Here is a 24,030-nt window from a genome sequence, read left to right as displayed (position 1 = left end):
AGAGAACGTATGAAACATCATGGTATATCATGGTATATGTAACCATCAATGGTAGCGCACAATACTACGGTATATTTGCTGGCTCTCGTATGGACAAGTGTCCTTCATGCATACCATTAGCAGAGAGACCAGTATATAAATGGCATATCAAGAATCAAATTTCTTACCCATGATGAAATGAAAGGCACCTAATGACTCCGGAGAGCCCCCTGACGCGCGTTTCGCGTTGCTTTCTCAAAGAGGGAGTGAAATAATGGCCCCTGACACCGGTGTTTTTATAGCAATGTTCCTGGACTACAAGAGTCCAATATGCGCAGGCGCACCACAGCCGATCCGGAAGTGACCCTCCTTCCCCAGCATACACCGGGAGCGCACGTCAAGGGGAAATCCCCCGGTGACGTCATGGACATGCGCTCTCGGATAAATGAAGCCGGCGAACAAGAGGATCAGTTACCCAGCGTGGAGCGCATGCGTAGTAGCTACTCAGGAACGTAGCAAGGGAACAATATACCCTGAACACTACGGCGGCGACGTCCGCACCCACAGCCACCCAATGATGATCCAATTGTGGATGACGGACATCGCCGCAGGCGCCCAGGTAAAAATAAAAAATAAACCAAGGAACCAGCAAAGATTGAAATAAATAAAGGCGGATTGCAACCGCATACAGTACATGACCAAAACCTTATAGTCTATAAGTATAATATTAAAAACCACTTATTGTGTATTATCAAGTGCATATTGTGCAATAAATTTTGCATGAAGATATTAACATTGAGGCATAAAAAATACAAAAACATACTATAAAGAACATTATACATAGATATACCCCCCAAACAAAATAAGTAAACAGTCTTCTGGTGATAAGAAGTGACATAATTCATCCATGCTTTTGTCCTTAATAATTCCTTGCGTGTTCAAGATGTTATAGCCACAAAAACACCCGAATCTCAAGGGCAATTAAGTCTAGGGATGCAAGAAATAAAGAAAAGAATTTTAAACAGAAAAAATAAAATAAAAACTAACAATTAAAATGTAAGAACAGATGGATTTAAATCTGCAACGCAAAAAGAAGAACATAGAGAAAAAAAAGAACATAGAGAAAAAAGGTTCTCATAGAAAAGGGGCGAAACTGATTGTCTCGTTCAGTCCCACCGGAGACATAGAATTTAGAGTCACAATCCATTTGCACTCTATTTGTGCAAGTAAACGTTTCATGTTTCCTCCCCTACTACCACCGTGAACCTGGTCAATCCCAATGATCCGCAGACCAGTTGGATCGCATCCATGAAACTTGTGAAAATGTTTCGGGATGGTTTTAAGGGCATTCACGTCCTCAGTCTTACGCGCATTTGTAATATCTCTCACGTGCTCTCTCACACGTACACGGAGCTGACGTGACGTGAGCCCCACATATATTTTGGAGCAAGGACATGTGGCCAGATATATGACAAAAGTACTATTGCAACGTATGTGATGCCGAATTTGAAACCTCTTCTCCTCACCCGATGACGAAAAATGGGTACCCCTAACAAGATTCTTATCTCTGCAGGCCAAGCAATCGCCACAGGGATAACACCCCCATGTAGGACCCCTTCCAGTTGGATTAAGAGGATTAGTAACCTTTGCCACATAGTGTCTTTTTACTAGTAGATCTTTAATACTTTTACCTCGTTTTGCTGTGAAGCTGGGTCTTTGGGGGATATTGGACGCCAAGATAGAGTCAGTGAGAAGAACTGGCCAATGTTTATTGACTATCTCCTGCATACGTTTCCAGTAGCAGTTATATGTGGAGACAAATCTAACATTGTTTTCCGAACTCCCACCCGTCTCATTTTTATACAGCAATTGCTGTCTCTCTGTTTTCTTGGCTCTAATGTATCCTTGTTTAATGCTGCGATTGCTATAGCCACGAGCTTTGAATCTGTTTTTGAGGTCTTCAGACCGAACTTCAAATTTTTGTTCAGTCGAGCAGATCCGCTTCATCCTGAGGAATTGGCCAACTGGGATGGCCTTAATAGTATGTGAGGTATGAGATGAGGACGCGTGCAACAGGGAGTTGACAGAAGTGGTTTTCCTAAATACATCTGTATGCACCGCCCCCATCTCATCCACCTCAATAAGAATATCTAAAAAATCGATCCTTCGTTTGTCATAACAAACCCAGCATTCATCTCGTCTTAACATTGGCATTCTAATGAGATCAAATATGTCATATGTGGGATGGATACTTACAGAGAAATCCCTACTTTTCTACCTGATGGAGTTAGAAGCTCATGTTTACAGCGGTTGACAGCTCCGCCGAGGGACGTTAAGAATAGGTATTTTTCCTATTTCTAGCGTTAATCGTTTGCCTAATATTTTACAATAACAGAACAAAGACCTCAGGGATTCTGGGGACTTGTAATCCAGTTCTAGCTGGACAGAGTTTGAGCCTTCACTAGCGGTCGTAAATTCCTTTGCTCTCAGAGCTAAAGGCAATAAAATCTCTCTTCCCCCATACATTCCAACACAAAGAGAGCCACTGAGAGGAGGGTTTTTTTTTAGCCCACAGCCTTGCTAACAAGAGAAACTAAACTTATATGATATTTCATACAATATCGTGACACCTCCCCTTTTGGTGTGCGCTATGGAGGCAAAACCCCTCGGTATGCCTCCATGTGCACCTCAGTGGGTTCACCCTGGCGGGACAGTCCATCTGCATTCCGATGCTCCCTGCCTGTTTTGTGTTCAATGGTGAAGTCAAACTGCTCAAGGTCAAGGCTCCAGCGTAGCAACCTGCCGTTGGTTCCACACATGGCGTTTAGCCAGCGCAGAGGGTGGTGGTCGGTCACCACGGTGAAGGTGCGACCGTACAATTAGGGCTGCAAGCGTTGCAGGGCCCACACTATGGCCAGGCACTCCTTCTCGATGGTGGAGTAGGCCACTTCCCTCGGCAAAAGTTTCCAGCTCAGGTATAACACGGGGTGCTCTTGGTCCTCCGAGTCAACCTGGCTGAGCACAGCACCAAGGCCAAACTCGCTGGCGTCGGTCTGCACCAAGAACGGTCGACTGCTGTCGACTGCTTTCAACACAGGGGCATTGCACAGTGCTGTTTTCAATGCCTGGAAGGCCCCCTCACAGCCATCGGTCCAGTTGACAATGTGGGGTAGCTTCTTCCTGGTGAGGTCCATCAAGGGTTTTGCCAGGCTACTATAGTGCTGTACGAAGCGCCTATAGTACCCTGCTGTGCCCAGGAAGGACATCACATGTTTCTTGGTCACGGGAGTGGGCCAGTTCATGATCACTTCCACTTTCTCAGGCTCTGGCTTTAGGGTGCCTCCGCCTACCCGGTGCCCCAGGTAGTGGACCTCCCTCATGCCCATCTGGCACTTTCCCGGCTTGATAGTCAGTCCTGTTTGGTGAATTCACCTGAGCACCTCCTCGAGATGCTGCAGGTGTTCCTTCCAGGAGGAACTGAAGATGGCAATGTCATCCAAGTACGCCACTGCGTACTTCTCCAGTCCCTGAAGCAGGAGGTTGACCATCCGCTGGAAAGTGGCAGGGGCATTCTTCATGCCGAAGGGCATGACCATGGACTCGTACAGTCCAAAGGGTGTGATAAAGGTGGACTTCTCCTGCGCCTCTGGGCTCAGGGGAATCTGCCAGTATCCTCTACTCAGATCCATTATTGTCAGGTATTTTGCACCAGCTAACCTCTCAAGCAGCTCCTTGATGCGCGGCATTGGGTGCGTGTCAGAGGCTGTGATGGCGTTGAGCCCCCTGTAGTCCACGCAGAACCGGGTGGACCGATCTTTCTTTAGCACGAGAACTACAGGTGAGGCCCATGCGCTCTTTGACCGTCGACTCACCCCCAGCTGTAACAGCTCATCAATCTCTTGGCGCATAATCTGCTGCACCTGGTCAGAGATTCGATAGGGTGTTCGCCGTAGTGAGGCGTGATTCCCGGTGTCCACCTCGTGGACTGCTAACTCAGTCCACCCAGGTCGGTTGGAGAACACGACCCGGAAGGGATCCAGTGTGGTTTGCAACTGTAACCGCTGGGGTTCAGTCAACGAGGCGCTTACCTCCACGTCCTCGATGGACCCACTGGCCTTGGCTTGGGCCAGCATGACCAGGAGGGTGTCTTCCTCCCCGTCCTCGGGCAAGCTGCAGACCGGTAAGACAAAAGGTTCACGTTCGTGATGAGCCTTCATCATGTTGACGTGAAAGGCCTTTCGCCTACCCCGAGCGTGGTCAAGCGTGACCACGTAGGTGACCGGGTTGAGCTGTTGGTGGACGACGTACGGGCCCTCCCTGGCTGCCTGAAGTTTATCCTTTGGTACGGGGACCAGCACCCACACCTTTTGACCCAAGTGGTAGGTCCGCTCCTGGGCGTTCTGGTCATACCAGTGCTTCTGGTCAGCCTGAGCCTGCGTCATGTTGTCATGCACCAACTGCGTCAAGGTCTGCATCTTGTCACGGAAGCGCATGACATACTCCACTATGGACACTTCAGAAGGGTTCCTCTCCTTTTCCCAGGATTCTCTTACCAACCCAAGGGGTCCCCGGATTCGCCTGCCGTACAGGAGCTCGAAGGGAGAGAACCCCGTCGAGGTCTGAGGAACCTCTCGGTAAGCAAATAGCAGGTGTGGGAGGTACCGCTCCCAGTCGCGCCCTTGGGTCTCAACCAGCATGCGTAGCATCTGTTTGAGGGTACCATTGAAGCATTCACACAAGCCATTGGTCTGTGGGTGATATGCACTCGATACCAGGTGCTTCACCTGCATTCTCTTACAGAGAGCCTCCATTAGGCGAGACATAAATTGGGTCCCTTGATCAGTAAGCATTTCCCTGGGAAATCCTGCACGTGAAAAGATGGCCAACAAGGCATCCGCCACCTTATCTGCCCTAGTTGACGACAGAGCTACTGCCTCTGGGTACCGGGTAGCGTAGTCTACCACAGTAAGGATGTATTGCTTTCCAGAGCTGCTGGAGACGGCCAGCGGGCCCACAATGTCCACCGCAATTCTCTGGAAAGGCTCCTCTATCACTGGCAAAGGGATCAGGGGAGCCTTAAGAGCAGGCCCCGCCTTCCCCACTCTTTGACAAGTGATACAGGAGCGGCAGTAGTTTGACACATCCGTCCCCATCTTAGGCCAATAGAAGTGTTGAGACAGCCGGGCCTTAGTTTTGCTGATCCCCAAGTGTCCAGTTAGCGGGATCTCATGGGCAATCCGTAACAACTCACCCCGGAATTGCTGCAGAACGACCAACTGTCTTTCCCTCCACCACTCCTTTTGCGATTCTCCGGATACTGTCTCCCGGTATAACCTTCCTCGTTTCCAGAACACCCTCTCCTTATCAGGCTCGGAGGTGGGCGTCTCGGCGAGATGTCTCAAACTCTCTAGGCTCGCATCTGTGCGCAGAGCGGCCTGAAACTCCTGGCTAGGGGAAGCTAGAAGCGATGTCAGGGTCCCTCCCCCACGGGAACCCTCTTGGACCTGCTCTGGGTCCACCTTTGGTTCAGTCACACTGATGACTGAGGAGGGTCCGGAAGGCCGACGTTTATCTGCGTTCCGGGCACTCTGACTGCGGGTGACAGCAGCTACGTAGGCTGTCTCCCCGGGGATTTCCACAGACCCATCAGCTGGCGCTGCTATGGGCTCTACCTCCCCATCCACCCCCAACACTCCAGGGGCAGTGCTACTTATGGGCCAGTTAACTTCCTCGGTGGCACTGGTCACTTTCATGGCATCACCTTCCTCATGGTTCCCATGCATCTCCCCATTTCCTGTAGCACCGACACTTGCCCCTGTTAGGGGTTCCTCAGCCGTCTCACTCCGCAGAGCAACGTGGCTGGGCACGCCTGAACCTATGGACACATTAACCTTCACAGAAAAATCATTATCAGGTTCAGTTGGCACAGGTACAACATTTTCACCATCAATCCTAGGGAAAAAATGGTTATTAGATGCATCATTACAAGATAAAGCATGGTCCGGTAACACATGCGATTTCCCTTCATCATTATCATCAGGGTTAATGTTACCCTTAATAGCAGATTGGGGAGGGGTGTCAGGAACGTAGTATGCAACCATCCTCCCCAAATCAGTCCCCACCAAAACATCTGTGGGCAAATTATCAGACAGCCCCACTTCCTTCACCCCACTCCCGGCACCCCAATCAATATAAACCCGGGCCATCGGTAAGGGACAGCTGATGCCCCCAATCCCAGTGACAGTTAGGGTTTTCCCCGGAATGATTTCTTCAGGGGCCTCCAGTTCGGGTCGGATGAGGGTTCGTTCAGCCCCGGTGTCCTTGAGGCCTGTAGCAACATGGCCTCCCACTGTGACGTGCTGTACTTTGTCACACACCCTCCCAACCACACCACCCACCAAAAGAACTGCTGCATTAGGCCCTGGGGCCTTGGCTGGGGGGTTCTTCTGCTTGTCTGGACAGAAGGTACTGATATGACCAGGCCGCCTGCAGTGGAAACACAGGCGAGGGTCGGTGGTAGGTCTGGTGTTGTTGGCCACGGGGGCAGGACCTCTGGTGTGTTGTCTGGCAGGGGTACTGGTGTTGGTTGCAGGCTTACCCCCTCTCCAGCTGGTGGTGACTGGCTTCCGCGCTTCCGATCTACGGTTGGCCTCATAGGCATCGGCAATCTGCGCTGCTTTCGTCACGTCTTTGGGTTCTCTGTCCATCACGAACTGTCGCACCTCAGCTGGGCAAAGATGAAAGAACTGGTCTTTGATCATCAGGTCTCGCAGCTGTGCAAAGGTGGTCACTGACAGTCCTTGGGTCCACTGGTCCCCAGTCCATGCACCACATCACTGTCGTGTGGGCCACGTTGGAGGGTCCGGAACTTTCTACGGTACACCTCGGGTGTAAGCTGGTACTTGGCTATCAGGGCCTGCTTGATGGCCTCATAGTCTCCATCTTGTTCTTGAGGGAGGGCAGCAAACGCCTCCAGAGCTTTGTCTCTCAGCCCTGGTGTCAGGTATCGTGCCCATTGGTCTGTAGGCAGCCGGTACTGTTTGCAGGCTTTCTCAAAGGCCCGCAGAAACGTGTCCAAGTCCCCATCCTTTTCCATCACAGGAAAGTGCTCGGGCCAGGGCTTCGGTGTCTGAGCGCTGCTGGGCTCACAGCTGGACTGGGACGACCCTTGCATTTGCAGTTGGGCGAACTGCAGCTGGTACTCCCGCTCCGCTTGCCGCTCAGCTCGCTGGGCCTGGGCCTCTCGCTCGGCTCGGGCCTCGGCCTCCTGCCGGTATTGCTGAATCAGCTGCCGATGTCCCTCATGGTCGTCAGTGGGGAATTCTTTCAAGGCCGCCTGCAGGTGGGGGTCCAATTTGCCCTGGTGGCTAGTCGGGCCGGCATTCAGTGGTTGGACCTCTGCTGCAGCACCATGTTCGCTTGTGCTGGCTTCTGCGGCCTCTGGGCTCTGTGACCTGGCTTGGTCTGCTTCAAATTGCACCAGTTCAGTGACCATTTGAACCTTGGTCTTGCCCTGGGAGTTCAGGCCATGGTACGTGCATATCCCAGCAAGAGCGTCCTTCTTCTGCTGGGCATACCAGGCTTCTCCTTTCGCAGCCATGGTTGCCAAATAAAAGATAGGATAGAAAAACGAGGAGAAAGGGAGGGGATATTTACCAGTACACACAATTGTCTCAAGACTAATAAACACTGAGTTCATTCTCCAAACTTACTTGTGCAGAGTCCTCGCAATAACTTTCTGCAAGTTTTTAGTGAGGGGAATGATTGCTCAAACCAAATCACTAATGCTCTAATATCCCACCGCCTTGCCACCAATTTGTCACGATTCACACCGTGACCGTCACCCCTACGTCACGGGTCGGGGTGACTTTAGGCCAACAGATGGCTATCACATGTGCAAGGGGGCTTATCTTAGTTATCCCTCCACTCCACACTGTGATGAAAAACACACACAAGGCTATTGACCTCTTAATTTACAGCAGGGGCTTATTCTAGGTATCCCACTGCTCTTCAATATACCACGAACTGCAGGGATTTATGTATATCCCGCTTACAGCTCCACTTAAAACTTGCAGCTCTCTGGCACCCCCCTTACTCTCAGGTCAGATGAGGTACTGCCCCTGGGGTAATTAGTCGCCAGAAAGGCTGCCTGCTATGTACTGGCTATTGGGCATGCTGCAGCGATGCGATAAACTACTCCCACTCAGGCAGGAACAATAATTATCAACGCCGCAGTCGCTACAACATCACCCAAAAGCCTGCACACGGTAAGCTGCCACCAGCTTCGTTTAAACGGGTCCGAAGCTAACCCAAAACAGTAGCGTAATTCCCTTCAGGAGACTTAGGGTACGTTTTAGAGCAGGATGAACGAACGAGTATTAAATAATATACCCCATCAAAAGTTTCAGGCAGTGTTTATAAACGGTTATATAAAGGTGTTACAATATGAGACAATTGAAAATATGTACAAGATAACTATAAAATAAACAGGGATTACATAAGAAAAGGTACAACTCACCTGTCAGAAGTGTAGACTAGTGGCCCTTTTAGAAGAAAAGGTGCGGGGTCTGGAAGAAAGAATAGCAACTTTGAAACTCATCAAAGAGAATGAAGACTTTCTAGACAGAACAGAAGCATCTCTACTGGTCACAGAAGGTGCAAAAAGTGTCAGAGAACCTCCAAAAGCAGATGAGTGGAAGCATGTGACCAAAAGAAGCAAGAAGACCATGGAGAAATCACCAACCACACAACTGAAGAACCGATATCAAATCTTTGTAGAGGATGAAGATGGCACACCTAAGAATGAAGCAATACCAGCAAGCAAAAAAGAAAAGGGCACACAGCAACAAGTGACAGCAAAAAGTACAGCCAAGAAGCAACGAAGAGTGGTGGTGGTGGGAGACTCACTACTGAGAGGCACCGAAGCAGCCATCTGCAGACCGGACATAACTGCAAGAGAAGTATGCTGCCTTCCAGGTGCGATGATCAAGGATGTGACCGATAGGATACCAAAGCTCTTCAGCTCCAAGGACGTCCACCCATTTCTTCTGATACATGTTGGCACCAATGACACGGCAAGGAAGGACCTACCGACAATCTGCAAGGACTTTGAAGAGTTGGGGAAGAAAGTAAAGGAACTGGATGCACAGGTAGTTTTTTCTTCTATCCTTCCAGTAGACGGGCATGGCACCAGGAGATGGAACAGGATCCTTGATGCAAACAACTGGCTAAGACGATGGTGCAGACAACAAGGATTTGGATTCCTGGACCACGGTGTGAATTACTGGTATGATGGACTCCTCGCCAGAGACGGACTACACCTCAACAAACCTGGGAAACACACATTCGCCAGAAGACTCGCTACACTCATCAGGAGGGCGTTAAACTAGAAGAAGAGGGGACGGGAAGAAAAACATTAGACTCGAACAAAGACGACCCAGGAAAACATACTCAGAAGGGAGGTAAGAACATTTCTAAAACAATCCACAGTGAGGAGATTGGAACAAAACAAAATCCTCTAAACTGCATGCTCGCAAACGCCAGAAGCCTGACAAACAAGATGGAAGAACTAGAAGCAGAAATATCTACAGGTAACTTTGACATAGTGGGAATAACCGAGACATGGTTAGATGAAAGCTATGACTGGGCAGTTAACTTACAGGGTTACAGTCTGTTTAGAAAGGATCGTAAAAATCGGAGAGGAGGAGGGGTTTGTCTCTATGTAAAGTCTTGTCTAAAGTCCACTTTAAGGGAGGATATTAGCGAAGGGAATGAGGATGTCGAGTCCATATGGGTTGAAATTCATGGAGGGAAAAATGGTAACAAAATTCTCATTGGGGTCTGTTACAAACCCCCAAATATAACAGAAAGCATGGAAAGTCTACTTCTAAAGCAGATAGATGAAGCTGCAACCCATAATGAGGTCCTGGTTATGGGGGACTTTAACTACCCGGATATTAACTGGGAAACAGAAACCTGTGAAACCCATAAAGGCAACAGGTTTCTGCTAATAACCAAGAAAAATTATCTTTCACAATTGGTGCAGAATCCAACCAGAGGAGCAGCACTTTTAGACCTAATACTATCTAATAGACCTGACAGAATAACAAATCTGCAGGTGGTTGGGCATTTAGGAAATAGCGACCACAATATTGTGCAGTTTCACCTGTCTTTCACTAGGGGGACTTGTCAGGGAGTCACAAAAACATTGAACTTTAGGAAGGCAAAGTTTGAACAGCTTAGAGATGCCCTTAATCTGGTAGACTGGGACAATATCCTCAGAAATGAGAATACAGATAATAAATGGGAAATGTTTAAGAACATCCTAAATAGGCAGTGTAAGCGGTTTATACCTTGTGGGAATAAAAGGACTAGAAATAGGAAAAACCCAATGTGGCTAAACAAAGAAGTAAGACAGGCAATTAACAGTAAAAAGAAAGCATTTGCACTACTAAAGCAGGATGGCACCATTGAAGCTCTAAAAAACTATAGGGAGAAAAATACTTTATCTAAAAAACTAATTAAAGCTGCCAAAAAGGAAACAGAGAAGCACATTGCTAAGGAGAGTAAAACTAATCCCAAACTGTTCTTCAACTATATCAATAGTAAAAGAATAAAAACTGAAAATGTAGGCCCCTTAAAAAATAGTGAGGAAAGAATGGTTGTAGATGACGAGGAAAAAGCTAACATATTAAACACCTTCTTCTCCACGGTATTCACGGTGGAAAATGAAATGCTAGGTGAAATCCCAAGAAACAATGAAAACCCTATATTAAGGGTCACCAATCTAACCCAAGAAGAGGTGCGAAACCGGCTAAATAAGATTAAAATAGATAAATCTCCGGGTCCGGATGGCATACACCCACGAGTACTAAGAGAACTAAGTAATGTAATAGATAAACCATTATTTCTTATTTTTAGTGACTCTATAGCGACAGGGTCTGTTCCGCAGGACTGGCGCATAGCAAATGTGGTGCCAATATTCAAAAAGGGCTCTAAAAGTGAACCTGGAAATTATAGGCCAGTAAGTCTAACCTCTATTGTTGGTAAAATATTTGAAGGGTTTCTGAGGGATGTTATTCTGGATTATCTCAATGAGAATAACTGTTTAACTCCATATCAGCATGGGTTTATGAGAAATCGCTCCTGTCAAACCAATCTAATCAGTTTTTATGAAGAGGTAAGCTATAGACTGGACCACGGTGAGTCATTGGACGTGGTATATCTCGATTTTTCCAAAGCGTTTGATACCGTGCCGCACAAGAGGTTGGTACACAAAATGAGAATGCTTGGTCTGGGGGAAAATGTGTGTAAATGGGTTAGTAACTGGCTTAGTGATAGAAAGCAGAGGGTGGTTATAAATGGTATAGTCTCTAACTGGGTCGCTGTGACCAGTGGGGTACCGCAGGGGTCAGTATTGGGACCTGTTCTCTTCAACATATTCATTAATGATCTGGTAGAAGGTTTACACAGTAAAATATCGATATTTGCAGATGATACAAAACTATGTAAAGCAGTTAATACAAGAGAAGATAGTATTCTGCTACAGATGGATCTGGATAAGTTGGAAACTTGGGCTGAAAGGTGGCAGATGAGGTTTAACAATGATAAATGTAAGGTTATACACATGGGAAGAAGGAATCAATGTCACCATTACACACTGAACGGGAAACCACTGGGTAAATCTGACAGGGAGAAGGACTTGGGGATCCTAGTTAATGATAAACTTACCTGGAGCAGCCAGTGCCAGGCAGCAGCTGCCAAGGCAAACAGGATCATGGGGTGCATTAAAAGAGGTCTGGATACACATGATGAGAGCATTATACTCCCTCTGTACAAATCCCTAGTTAGACCGCACATGGAGTACTGTGTCCAGTTTTGGGCACCGGTGCTCAGGAAGGATATAATGGAACTAGAGAGAGTACAAAGGAGGGCAACAAAATTAATAAAGGGGATGGGAGAACTACAATACCCAGATAGATTAGCGAAATTAGGATTATTTAGTCTAGAAAAAAGACGACTGAGGGGCGATCGAAAGGCTGCCTGCTATGTACTGGCTATTGGGCATGCTGCAGCGATGCGATAAACTACTCCCACTCAGGCAGGAACAATAATTATCAACGCCGCAGTCGCTACAACATCACCCAAAAGCCTGCACACGGTAAGCTGCCACCAGCTTCGTTTAAACGGGTCCGAAGCTAACCCAAAACAGTAGCGTAATTCCCTTCAGGAGACTTAGGGTACATTTTAGAGCAGGATGAACGAACGAGTATTAAATAATATACCCCATCAAAAGTTTCAGGCAGTGTTTATAAACGGTTATATAAAGGTGTTACAATATGAGACAATTGAAAATATGTACAAGATAACTATAAAATAAACAGGGATTACATAAGAAAAGGTACAACTCACATGTTCTCAGTTCATATCAGTTCAGGCAAAAACCATGCTGGTGGGCGGAGCTCCCAAAAGTCCCAATGCATGTGGTACAGCTCTTCAGATCAGACTCACATGTTCTTCCAACAGCAGACTGACTGCTGGGATCTGGCCAACAAACTTATAGCTCAGCTTGGTGACATCACCAAAAGGGGTTGGCTATCCCAGACCCTCCTACCTTTTCAGTCTAACTAAATGTAAGATATACTTGTCTAAGGCTTGTAACTCCGCTACTGAACATGTCATGGTCATAACAAACCCAGCATTCATCTCATCTTAACATTGGCATTCTAATGAGATCATATATGTTATATGTGGGATGCATACTAGAAGAGAAATCCCTACTTTTCTACCTGATGGAGTTAGAAGCTCATGTTTACAGCGGTTGACAGCTCCCCCAAGGGACGTTGAGAATAGGTATTTTTCCTATTTCTAGCGTAAATCGTTTGCCTAATATTTTACAATAACAGAACAAAGACCTCAGGGATTCTGGGGACTTGTAATCCAGTTCTAGCTGGACAGAGTTTGAGCCTTCACTAGCGGTCGTAAATTCCTTTGCTCTCAGAGCTAGAGGCAATAAAATCTCTCTTCCCCCATACATTCCAACACAAAGAGACAAATGTCATGATTCCAATGGCAGGGAATCACAAAAGGACAAGCACCAACGAGCTCTAGGGTGATGGAACCTGAGCTGACCGCGACCCTAAACCTGAACACACAAATAACAATAGCCGGGGAACGTGCCTACGTTGATCCTAGACGTCTCGCACCAGCCGAAGATCTAACTTCCCCTATTAGAAGAAACACAGACCTCTCTTGCCTCCAGAGAAATACCCCACAGAAATAGCAGCCCCCCACATATAATGACGGTGAAATGAGAGGAAGGCACATACACAGTATGAAAACAGATTCAGCAAAATGAGGCCCGCTAAAACTAGATAGCAGAGGATACAAAAGTAAACTGCGCGGTCAGCAAAAAAACCTTCAAAAAACCATCCTGTAATTACTTGAACTCATGTTCCAACTCATGGAACATGAGGAGCAATTACAGCCCACTAAAGCAACCAGCAGCAAAGAGAAAATTATATGCAAGCTGGACAAGACAAAAATAAAGCAAAACGTGGAACAAGAAAATCAAAACTTAGCTTGTCCTGAAGATTACTGAAGCCAGAAGCTGAGGTAACAAAACACTCTGATAACCTTGATAGCCGGAGGGGAAATGACAAGAAAGCCCGGTTAAATAGGAAACTCCCAAATCCTAATAGAACAGGTGGACACCAGAGACAGCAGAACACAAATCACCCAGTACCATCAGTAACCACCAGAGGGAGCCCAAAAACAACTCACAACAGTACCCCCCCCTTGAGGAGGGGTCACCGAACCCTCACGAGAACCACCAGGGCGACCAGGATGAGCCCTATGAAAAGCGCGGACCAAATCATCAGCATGAACATCAGAGGCAACCACCCAAGAATTATCCTCCTGACCATAACCCTTCCACTTGACCAAATATTGGAGTTTCCGTCTGGAAACACGAGAATCCAAGATCTTCTCCACAACATACTCCAATTCTCCCTCCACCAGCACCGGAGCAGGAGGCTCAAGCGAAGGAACAACAGGTACCTCATACCTCCGCAACAACGACCGATGGAACACATTATGAATAGCAAACGATGCCGGGAGATCCAAACGAAACGACACAGGGTTAAGAATTTCCAAGATCCTATAAGGACCGATGAACCGAGGCTTGAACTTAGGAGAAGAGACCTTCATAGGAACAAAACGAGAAGACAACCACACCAAGTCCCCAACACGAAGTCGAGGACCCACGCGGCGACGGCGATTAGCAAACTGCTGAGCCTTCTCCTGGGACAACTTCAAATTGTCCACCACATGACTCCAAATCCGATGCAACCCATCCACCACCATGTCCACTCCAGGATAATCAGAAGGCTCCACCTGACCAGAGGAAAAACGAGGATGAAACCCCGAATTACAAAAGAAAGGAGAAACCAAGGTAGCAGAACTAGCCCGATTATTAAGGGCAAACTCGGCCAGCGGCAAAAAGGTAACCCAGTCATCCTGATCAGCAGAAACAAAACACCTCAAATAAGTTTCCAAGGTCTGATTAGTTCGCTCCATCTGGCCATTCGTCTGAGGATGGAATGCAGACGAAAAGGACAAATCAATGCCCATCTTAGCACAGAACGTCCGCCAAAATCTAGACACAAACTGGGATCCCCTGTCAGAAACGATGTTCTCCGGAATCCCATGCAAACGAACCACGTTCTGGAAAAACAGAGGGACCAACTCAGAGGAGGAAGGCAACTTAGGCAAGGGTACAAGATGAACCATTTTAGAAAAGCGGTCACACACAACCAAGATGACAGACATTTTTTGAGAGACAGGGAGATCCGAAATAAAGTCCATGGAAATGTGCGTCCAAGGCCTTTTCGGGATAGGCAAAGGTGACAACAATCCACTGGCTCGAGAACAGCAAGGCTTAGCCCGAGCACAAACCTCACAAGACTGCACAAAAGAACAAACATCCCTCGACAAGGAAGGCCACCAAAAAGACCTGGCCACCAAGTCTCTAGTACCAAATATTCCAGGATGACCTGCCAATGCAGAAGAATGGACCTCGGAGATGACTCTACTGGTCCAACTATCCGGAACAAACAGTCTCTCAGGCGGACAACGATCAGGTTTACCCGCCTGAAACTCCTGCAAAGCACGTCGCAAGTCTGGGAAGACGGCCGACAAAATCACCCCATCCCTAAGGATACCAGTGGGCTCAGAATTTCCAGGGGAGTCAGGCACAAAACTCCTAGAAAGAGCATCCGCCTTCACATTCTTTGAACCTGGCAGATATGAAACCACAAAATTGAAACGAGAGAAAAACAGTGACCAACGAGCCTGTCTAGGATTCAGACGCCTGGCAGACTCAAGGTAAATCAGATTTTTGTGATCAGTCAAGACCACCACACGATGTCTAGCACCCTCCAGCCAATGACGCCACTCCTCAAATGCCCACTTCATGGCCAAAAGTTCCCGATTACCCACATCATAATTCCGCTCAGCGGGCGAAAATTTTCTAGAAAAGAACGCACATGGCTTCATCACCGAGCAATCGGAGCTTCTCTGTGACAAAACCGCCCCCGCTCCAATCTCGGAAGCATCAACCTCAACTTGGAAAGGAAGCGAAACATCAGGCTGACGCAACACAGGAGCAGAAGAAAACCGGCGTTTAAGTTCCCGAAAGGCCTCCACAGCCGCAGGAGACCAATCAGCAACATCAGCACCCTTCTTAGTCAAATCCGTCAAAGGCTTAACAACACTAGAAAAATTAGTTATAAAACGACGATAGAAATTAGCAAAGCCCAAGAACTTCTGCAAACTCTTAAGAGATGCAGGCTGCGTCCAGTCACAAATAGCCCGAACCTTGACGGGATCCATCTCAATAGTAGAAGGGGAAAAAATATACCCCAAGAAAGAAATCTTCTGGACTCCAAAGAGACACTTTGAGCCCTTTACAAACAAGGAATTAGCCCGCAGGACCTGAAACACCTTCCTGACCTGCTGAACATGAGACTCCCAGTCATCAGAAAAAACCAAAATATCATCCAAATACACAATCATAAATTTATCCAGATATTCACGGAAAATATCGTGCATAAAGGACTGGAAGACTGAAGGAGCATTAGAAAGTCCGAAAGGCATTACCAAATACTCAAAATGGCCCTCAGGCGTATTAAATGCGGTTTTCCACTCATCACCTTGCTTTATTCGTATAAGATTATACGCACCCCGAAGATCAATCTTAGTGAACCATTTAGCCCCCTTAATGCGAGCAAACAAATCAGTCAACAAAGGCAAAGGATACTGATATTTTACGGTAATCTTATTCAAAAGACGATAATCTATACAAGGCCTCAAGGACCCATCTTTTTTGGCCACGAAAAAAAAAACCTGCTCCCAAAGGGGACGAAGATGGACGGATATGTCCCTTTTCCAAGGACTCCTTAACATAATCCCGCATAGCAGTATGCTCTGGCACTGACAGATTGAACAAACGACCTTTAGGAAATTTACTACCAGGAATTAAATCTATAGCACAATCGCAATCCCTGTGAGGAGGAAGCGAACTGAGCTTAGGCTCCTCAAAAACATCCCGATAATCAGACAAAAATACAGGAACCTCAGAAGGAGTAGATGAAGCGATAGAAATCGGAGGTGCATCATCATGAACCCCCTGACATCCCCAGCTTAACACAGACATTGTTTTCCAGTCAAGGACTGGATAATGAGTTTGTAACCATGGCAGACCAAGTACTAGAACATCATGTAAATTATACAATACCAGGAAGCGAATCACCTCCTGATGAACGGGAGTCATACGCATGGTCACTTGTGTCCAGTACTGAGGTTTATTCATAGCTAAAGGTGTAGAGTCAATTCCCTTCAAAGGAATAGGGACTTCCAGAGGCTCAAGACTAAACCCACATCGCTTGGCAAATGATCAATCCATAAGACTCAGGGCAGCGCCTGAATCTACATAGGCATCGACGGAAATGGATGATAATGAGCAAATCAGAGTCACAGACAGAATGAACTTAGACTGTAACGTACTAATGGCAACAGACTTATCAACCTTTTTTGTGCGTTTAGAGCATGCTGATATAACATGAGCTGAATCACCACAATAAAAGCACAACCCATTTTTCCGCCTATAGTTTTGCCGTTCACTTCTAGACTGAACTCTATCACATTGCATTGTCTCAAGTGCCTGTTCAGAAGACACCGCCAAATGGTGCACAGGTTTGCGCTCCCGTAAACGCCGATCAATCTGAATAGCCATAGTCATAGACTCATTCAGACCCGTAGGCGCAGGGAACCCCACCATAACATCTTTAATGGCCTCAGAAAGGCCATCTCTGAACTTTGCAGCCAGGGCGCACTCATTCCACTGAGTAAGCACTGACCATTTCCGAAATTTTTGACAATATATTTCTGCTTCATCTTGCCCCTGAGAGAGAGCTAATAAAGCTTTTTCAGCCTGAATCTCCTGGTTAGGTTCCTCATAGAGCAAACCCAATGCCAGAAAAAACGCATCCACATTAAGCAACGCAGGATCCCCTGGTGCCAATGCAAATGCCCAATTTTGAGGGTCACCCCGCAGGAAAGATATAATAATCTTAACCTGCTGAGCAGGGTCTCCAGAAGAGCGAGATTTCAAAGAAAGGAACAGCTTGCAATTGTTCCTAAAATTCAGAAAACTAGATCTATCTCCAGCAAAGAACTCTGGAATAGGAATTCTAGTTTCAGACATAGGAGCATGTACAACAAAATCTTGTATATTTTGAACCTTAGCAGCAAGATTATTCAAGCTGGAAGCTAAAATCTGGACGTCCATGATAAACAGCTAAGGTCAGAGCCATTCAAGGATTAAGAGGAGGAAAAAAAAAAATCAGCCTGGCTGCAATTAAGGCTAGGCAGCAACCTCAGAGGAGAGAAAAAAAAAAAAAACTTCCTCAGACTACTTTTCCTCCTACTTCAGCCCAAACATTTTGGCCGGCTATACTGTCATGATTCCAATGGCAGGGAATCACAAAAGGACAAGCACCAACGAGCTCTAGGGTGATGGAACCTGAGCTGACCGCGACCCTAAACCTGAACACACAAATAACAATAGCCGGGGAACGTGCCTACGTTGATCCTAGACGTCTCGCACCAGCCGAAGATCTAACTTCCCCTATTAGAAGAAACACAGACCTCTCTTGCCTCCAGAGAAATACCCCACAGAAATAGCAGCCCCCCACATATAATGACGGTGAAATGAGAGGAAGGCACATACACAGTATGAAAACAGATTCAGCAAAATGAGGCCCGCTAAAACTAGATAGCAGAGGATACAAAAGTAAACTGCGCGGTCAGCAAAAAACCCTTCAAAAAACCATCCTGTAATTACTTGAACTCATGTTCCAACTCATGGAACATGAGGAGCAATTACAGCCCACTAAAGCAACCAGCAGCAAAGAGAAAATTATATGCAAGCTGGACAAGACAAAAATAAAGCAAAACGTGGAACAAGAAAATCAAAACTTAGCTTGTCCTGAAGATTACTGAAGCCAGAAGCTGAGGTAACAAAACACTCTGATAACCTTGATAGCCGGCGGGGAAATGACAAGAAAGCCCGGTTAAATAGGAAACTCCCAAATCCTAATAGAACAGGTGGACACCAGAGACAGCAGAACACAAATCACCCAGTACCATCAGTAACCACCAGAGGGAGCCCAAAAACAGAACTCACAACAGACAAAGAGCCACTGAGAGGAGGTTTTTTTTTTAGCCCACAGCCTTGCTAACAAGAGAAACTAAACTTATATGATATTTCATACAATATCGTGACAACACTACACAATGTAAGTGGCAGAATGTGGCTGGAAGATGTACGACAAACTAACAGAGCTGACATAGATCCACTTAGTGCCAATTTAAATCTCCTTTTTTGGGGGGGGAGACTGCACCAAAACTCAGGCCCAGTGTATTAAACTACACAATGTAAGTGGCAGAACGTGGCTGGAAGATTTACGACAAACTAACAGAACTGACGTAGATCTGCAGCGCCCCAGAGATCTGGTCGTTGCAGTAACGTCGCTCTGCCACTAAGGGGAGTGATGGTACGTTTGATGGCACTAAAGGAGTTCTCCTGACCAGGTATCACCAGCACACATTACACTTCACACTCCGGCCACTAGGGGGAGCAAAAGGTATTATTTACTAGGCCACTCCTCACACTGGTAAAACTAGGGGTTGGATAGGAAGTTAGTCAGAAGCTGACTGGGTTGGATTCAGGCAGCTTTCCTTAGCCGGGGGTGCTGCAGGGAGAAGATTCAGGGGGGGCCCTGTCAGGCGTGGGAACCTGGCAGGTACCTAGAGAACAGAACAGAACGTTACGGAACCGCGCCTGTTTGTTGCAAGGACTGTGTATTGCTGATTGCCGCAAGATTCCAGCCAAAACCGCCGCCATTACAGCGCCACGAGGAGCGCAGGTGAAGAAGGGCGTGGAAGTGGGCATAAAAGAGCTGCATAGCGCGAACGACAATGACCGCCCAATTTAAATATTTCTGTACCTTGAGGACGTGTCCGTCAGCGGCTGAGATCTGCCTCCTGATTCCTAATGGAGGGCAGAGACAAAGGAAACGAAACTGCCCACGAAGGAGAGAGCAAGAAAGAGACCAGGAAGTGACCCACGTGGAGGACGCCATGGCTAGTCGCTCAGACCCAGAATGCGGGGTTGAAGCAGAGGGCTCCCCCAGCTACCCGGACGAGCACAGCAGCCAGACCTCCATGGCTGGGACCAGTCTCCTGCAGGGTGAGATGGAGGATCTCATGGAGCAGCTTCTTCACTGGCGGCTGGAGACCGAGGCCTCGTGCCAGGAGGCACCGGCAGAGGAACCCCTGACGTCGGATCCTTTGCCATCACCGGAACCGGCTGCGATGGAGGAAGCTGCATCGGCCGGTGAGTCTGCCAACCCTGACCCGCAGGCAGAGGACCTGCTGATAGGCTTCGTCGCAGCACCCCCTTCTCCTGGGCCCCACACCCATTAGCGCCTTCCACACTGGGACCGGGCCACGGGCATGGAACATTTCTTAAAGGCCCCGATCTCGCCGATCACCATGCCGGGCGAGGTCTACGCTGAGCGCACAGTATGCAGTTGGGTGAACCCGGGGTCCAACTTCATAGGGTTCCCCGGGGTGAAGACGCAGGAAAGGGAGATGGTGGAGGCCCTCAGCTGCAGGAGCTCCTTCGCTCCAGGCAGGAGTCTGAGTGACGATGGTTCTGGACCATGCAATGGCTGGGGTACTAACCACTCCTGAAGCTGAGCTTTCTGCCACCACCATGGTGGTAGTGTCCACGGTGCAAGTGGTGGTCTTCACGATGGTGCATGTGGGGGTCACCACTGTAGTTTTAGTGACAGTGGTCATCCGGTCACAAGGAGGCACCCTTGCCACGGGGAATGGCTTCTCCGACGCTTTCACTGAGGATGTCACGGGGTCTCGCTGCTTATGAACGTTCAGGGCGAACCACCCCCATTCCCCGAAGTGCCGGGTATAGGTGACCTCATCCCCTGGGTAGAGATCCCGGTCCGGGTGTCCCTGAGATGGAAAGGTCTGGCTCCTTGATGAAGCCCCATCCCCCGCGGAGCTTGAAGTCCACGACGGTGCCCTGTCTGCGCGGGGCCTGGTGGGTGGTATGGTTTTTGCGGGCCCGGTCCTTTACCGCAAGGTCCCGCTGGTAGTAGGCCTCCCGCCCGGCCTGGTATTCCCTCTGCTGCTTCTCCCACTGGCGGTCTAGCTGGACCTTATACTCCAGTAGTGTATGACTTCAGGGGTGCGGTTCACAGAGTAAGAGGAACAGAGCTATTAAATTTTATATATTTAATCTAGAAAGATAGGCAGTGTTTATAAAAAAAATTATGAGGACAACATCTGCAAGGAGTTTGTATGTTCTCCCTGTGTTTGTGTGGGTTTCCTCCAGGTACTCCGGTTTCCTGCCACATTCTAAAGACATACTGATAAGGAATTTAGATTCTGAGCCCCATCGGGAACAGCGATGATAATGTGTGCAAACTGTAAATCGCTGCAGAATATGTCAGTGCTATATAAAATAAAGATTATTATTATTTATACAAGATGATACAAAATGGGAATAACACAATAGAATATATATACCGTAATTACATAAAATAAAAAGGAATAAGAAAAATAATTACTAAACCTGTTCATGTTAAATGGCTCTGAGCTTAGTGGATGGAAAACTCTTATTGGGAAAATAAATGGACAGACCCCACAGCGAACTATGTCTTCTAAGGACGGACAAAGAACCCTGACCCAAATACTGCTATTTGTTAGCTTAACCCCTTCCCGACCTGTGACACAGCGTATGCGTCATGAAAGTCAGGGCCAATCCGACCTGTGACGCATATGCTGTGTCACAGAATGATCGCGTCCCTGCAGATCGGGTGAAAGGGTTAACTCCAATTTCACCCGATCTGCAGGGACATGGGGAGTGGTAGTACAGCCCAGGGGGGGTGGCTTCACCTCCCCGTGGCTACGATCGCTCTGATTGGCTGTTGAAAGTGAAACTGCCAATCAGAGCGATTTGTAATATTTCACCTATGAAAAGTGGTGAAATATTACAATTCAGCCATGGCCGATGCTGCAATATCATCGGCCATGGCTGGAAACACTGGTCTGCTTCCCCCACCGATCGCCCCCCCCAGTCCTCCGATCAGTCCTATGCACCGCTCCGCTCCCCTCCGTCCTGTGTCCACTCCCCCGTGCTCTTGTCCGCTCCCCCCGTGCTCCAATCCCACCCCCCGTGCTCCGATCCAACCCCCCTGCACTACGATCCACCTCCCCATGCTCCGATCCACCCCACCGTGCTCCGATCCACCCCCCGTGCTCCAATCCACCCCCCGTGCTCCAATCCACCACCCCATGCTCCGATCCACCCCCCGTGCTCGGATCCACCCCCCGCGGTCCGATCCACCCCCCGTGCTCCCTCCCACCCCATCATACTTACCGATCCTCCCGGGGTCCGTCTGTCTTCTCCATGGGCGCCGCCATCTTCCAAAATGGCGGGTGCATGCGCAGTGCGCCCGCCGAATCTGCCGGCCGGCATATTCGTTCCATGTACATTTTGATCACTGTGATCAAACCTATCACAGTGATCAAAATAAAAAAAATAGTAAATGACCCCCCCCTTTATCACCCCCATAAGTAGGGACAATAATAAAATAAAGAATTTTTTTTCCCACTAAGGTTGGGGTTAGAACCAGGATTAGGGTTAGGGTTAGGGTTAGGGTTTCGGTATGTGCACACGTATTCTGGTCCTCTGCGGATTTTTCCGCAGCGGATTTCATAAATCCGCAGTGCTAAACCGCTGCAGATTTATCGCGGATTTACCACGGTTTTTCTGCGCATTTCACTGCGGTTCTACAACTGCGATTTTCTATTGGAGCCGTTGTAAAACCGCTGCGGAATCCGCAGAAAGAAGTGACATGCTGCAGAATGTAAACCGCTGCGTTTCCGTGCAGTTTTTCTGCAGCATGTGTACAGCGATTTTTGTTTCCCATAGGTTTACATTGAACTGTAAACTCATGGGAAACTGCTGCAGATCCGCAGCGTTTTCCGCAGCGTGTGCACATACCTTTAGAATTAGGCTATGTGCACACGGTGCGGATTTGGCTGCGGATCCGCAGCGGATTCGCAGCAGTGTTCCATGAGGTTTACAGTACCACGTAAACCTATGGGAAACCAAATCCGCTGTGCCCATGGTGTGGAAAATACCACGCGGAAACGCTGCGTTGCATTTTCCGCAGCATGTCAATTCTTTGTGCGGATTCCGCAGCGTTTTACACCTGTTCCTCAATAGGAATCCGCAGGTGAAATCCACACAAAAAACACTGGAAATCCGCAGGTAAAACGCAGTGCCTTTTACCCGTGGAGTTTTCAAAATTGGTGCTGAAAAATCTCACACGAATCCGCAACGTGGGCACATAGCCTTAGGGTTAGGGTTGGAATTAGGGTTGTGGTTAGGGTTGTGAATAGGGTTATGGCTACAGTTGGGATTAGGGTTAGGGGTGTGTTGGGGTTAGTGTTGGAGTTAGAATTAAGGGGTTTCCACTGTTTAGGCACATCAGGGGTCTCCAAACGCAACATGGCGCCACCATTGATTCCAGCCAATCTTGTATTCAAAAAGTCAAATGGTGCTCCCTCACTTCTGAGCCCCGACGTGTGCCCAAACAGTGGTTTACCCCCACATATGGGGTACCAGCATACTCAGGACAAACTGCGCAACAATTACTGGAGTCCAATTTCTCCTGTTACCCTTGTGAAAATAAAAAATTGCTTGCTAAAACATAATTTTTGAGGAAAGAAAAATGATTTTTTATTTTCATGGCTCTGTGTTGTAAACGTCTTTGAAGCACTTGGGGGTTAAAAGTGCTCACCACATATCTAGATAAGTTCCTTGGGGGGTCTAGTTTCCAAAATGGGGTCAGTTGTGGGGGGTTTCTACTGTTTAGGCACACCAGGGGATCTGCAAACGCAACGTTACGCCCGCAGACCATTCCATCAAAGTCTGCATTTCAAAAGTCACTACTTTCCTTCTGAGCCCCGACGTGTGCCCAAACAGTGGTTTACCCCCACACATGGGGTATCAGCTTACTCAGGACAAACTCAGCAACAACTATTGGGGTCCAATTTCTCCTGTAACCCTTGGGAAAATAAAAAATTCTGGGCTAAAAAATTATTTTTGAGGAAAGAAAACGCATTTATTATTTTCACGTCTCTGCGTCTGTGAAGCACTTGGGGGTTCAAAGTGATCACTACATATCTAGATAAGTTCCTTGGGGGGTCTAGTTTCCAAAATGGGGTCACTTGGAGTCATTTCCTATGACTAAGGGTGCCGTGGTGCGCCAGAAACGCGTCAGGCAGAGAGAGTCTCCCTCTCTCTTTTTTAATATTGTTTTTTAAAATGCTTCAATAAATTTTGGATATTTTACTTACACTGGATGGACGTGCTGGATATTCCCTTTTCCTTTCTTC

The sequence above is a fragment of the Ranitomeya imitator genome, chromosome 3 (assembly GCF_032444005.1).
Source record: "Ranitomeya imitator isolate aRanImi1 chromosome 3, aRanImi1.pri, whole genome shotgun sequence".
Lineage (NCBI taxonomy): Eukaryota > Metazoa > Chordata > Amphibia > Anura > Dendrobatidae > Ranitomeya > Ranitomeya imitator.
The sequence above is the reverse complement of the archived record's forward strand: the minus strand, read 5'-3'. Positions refer to the sequence as shown.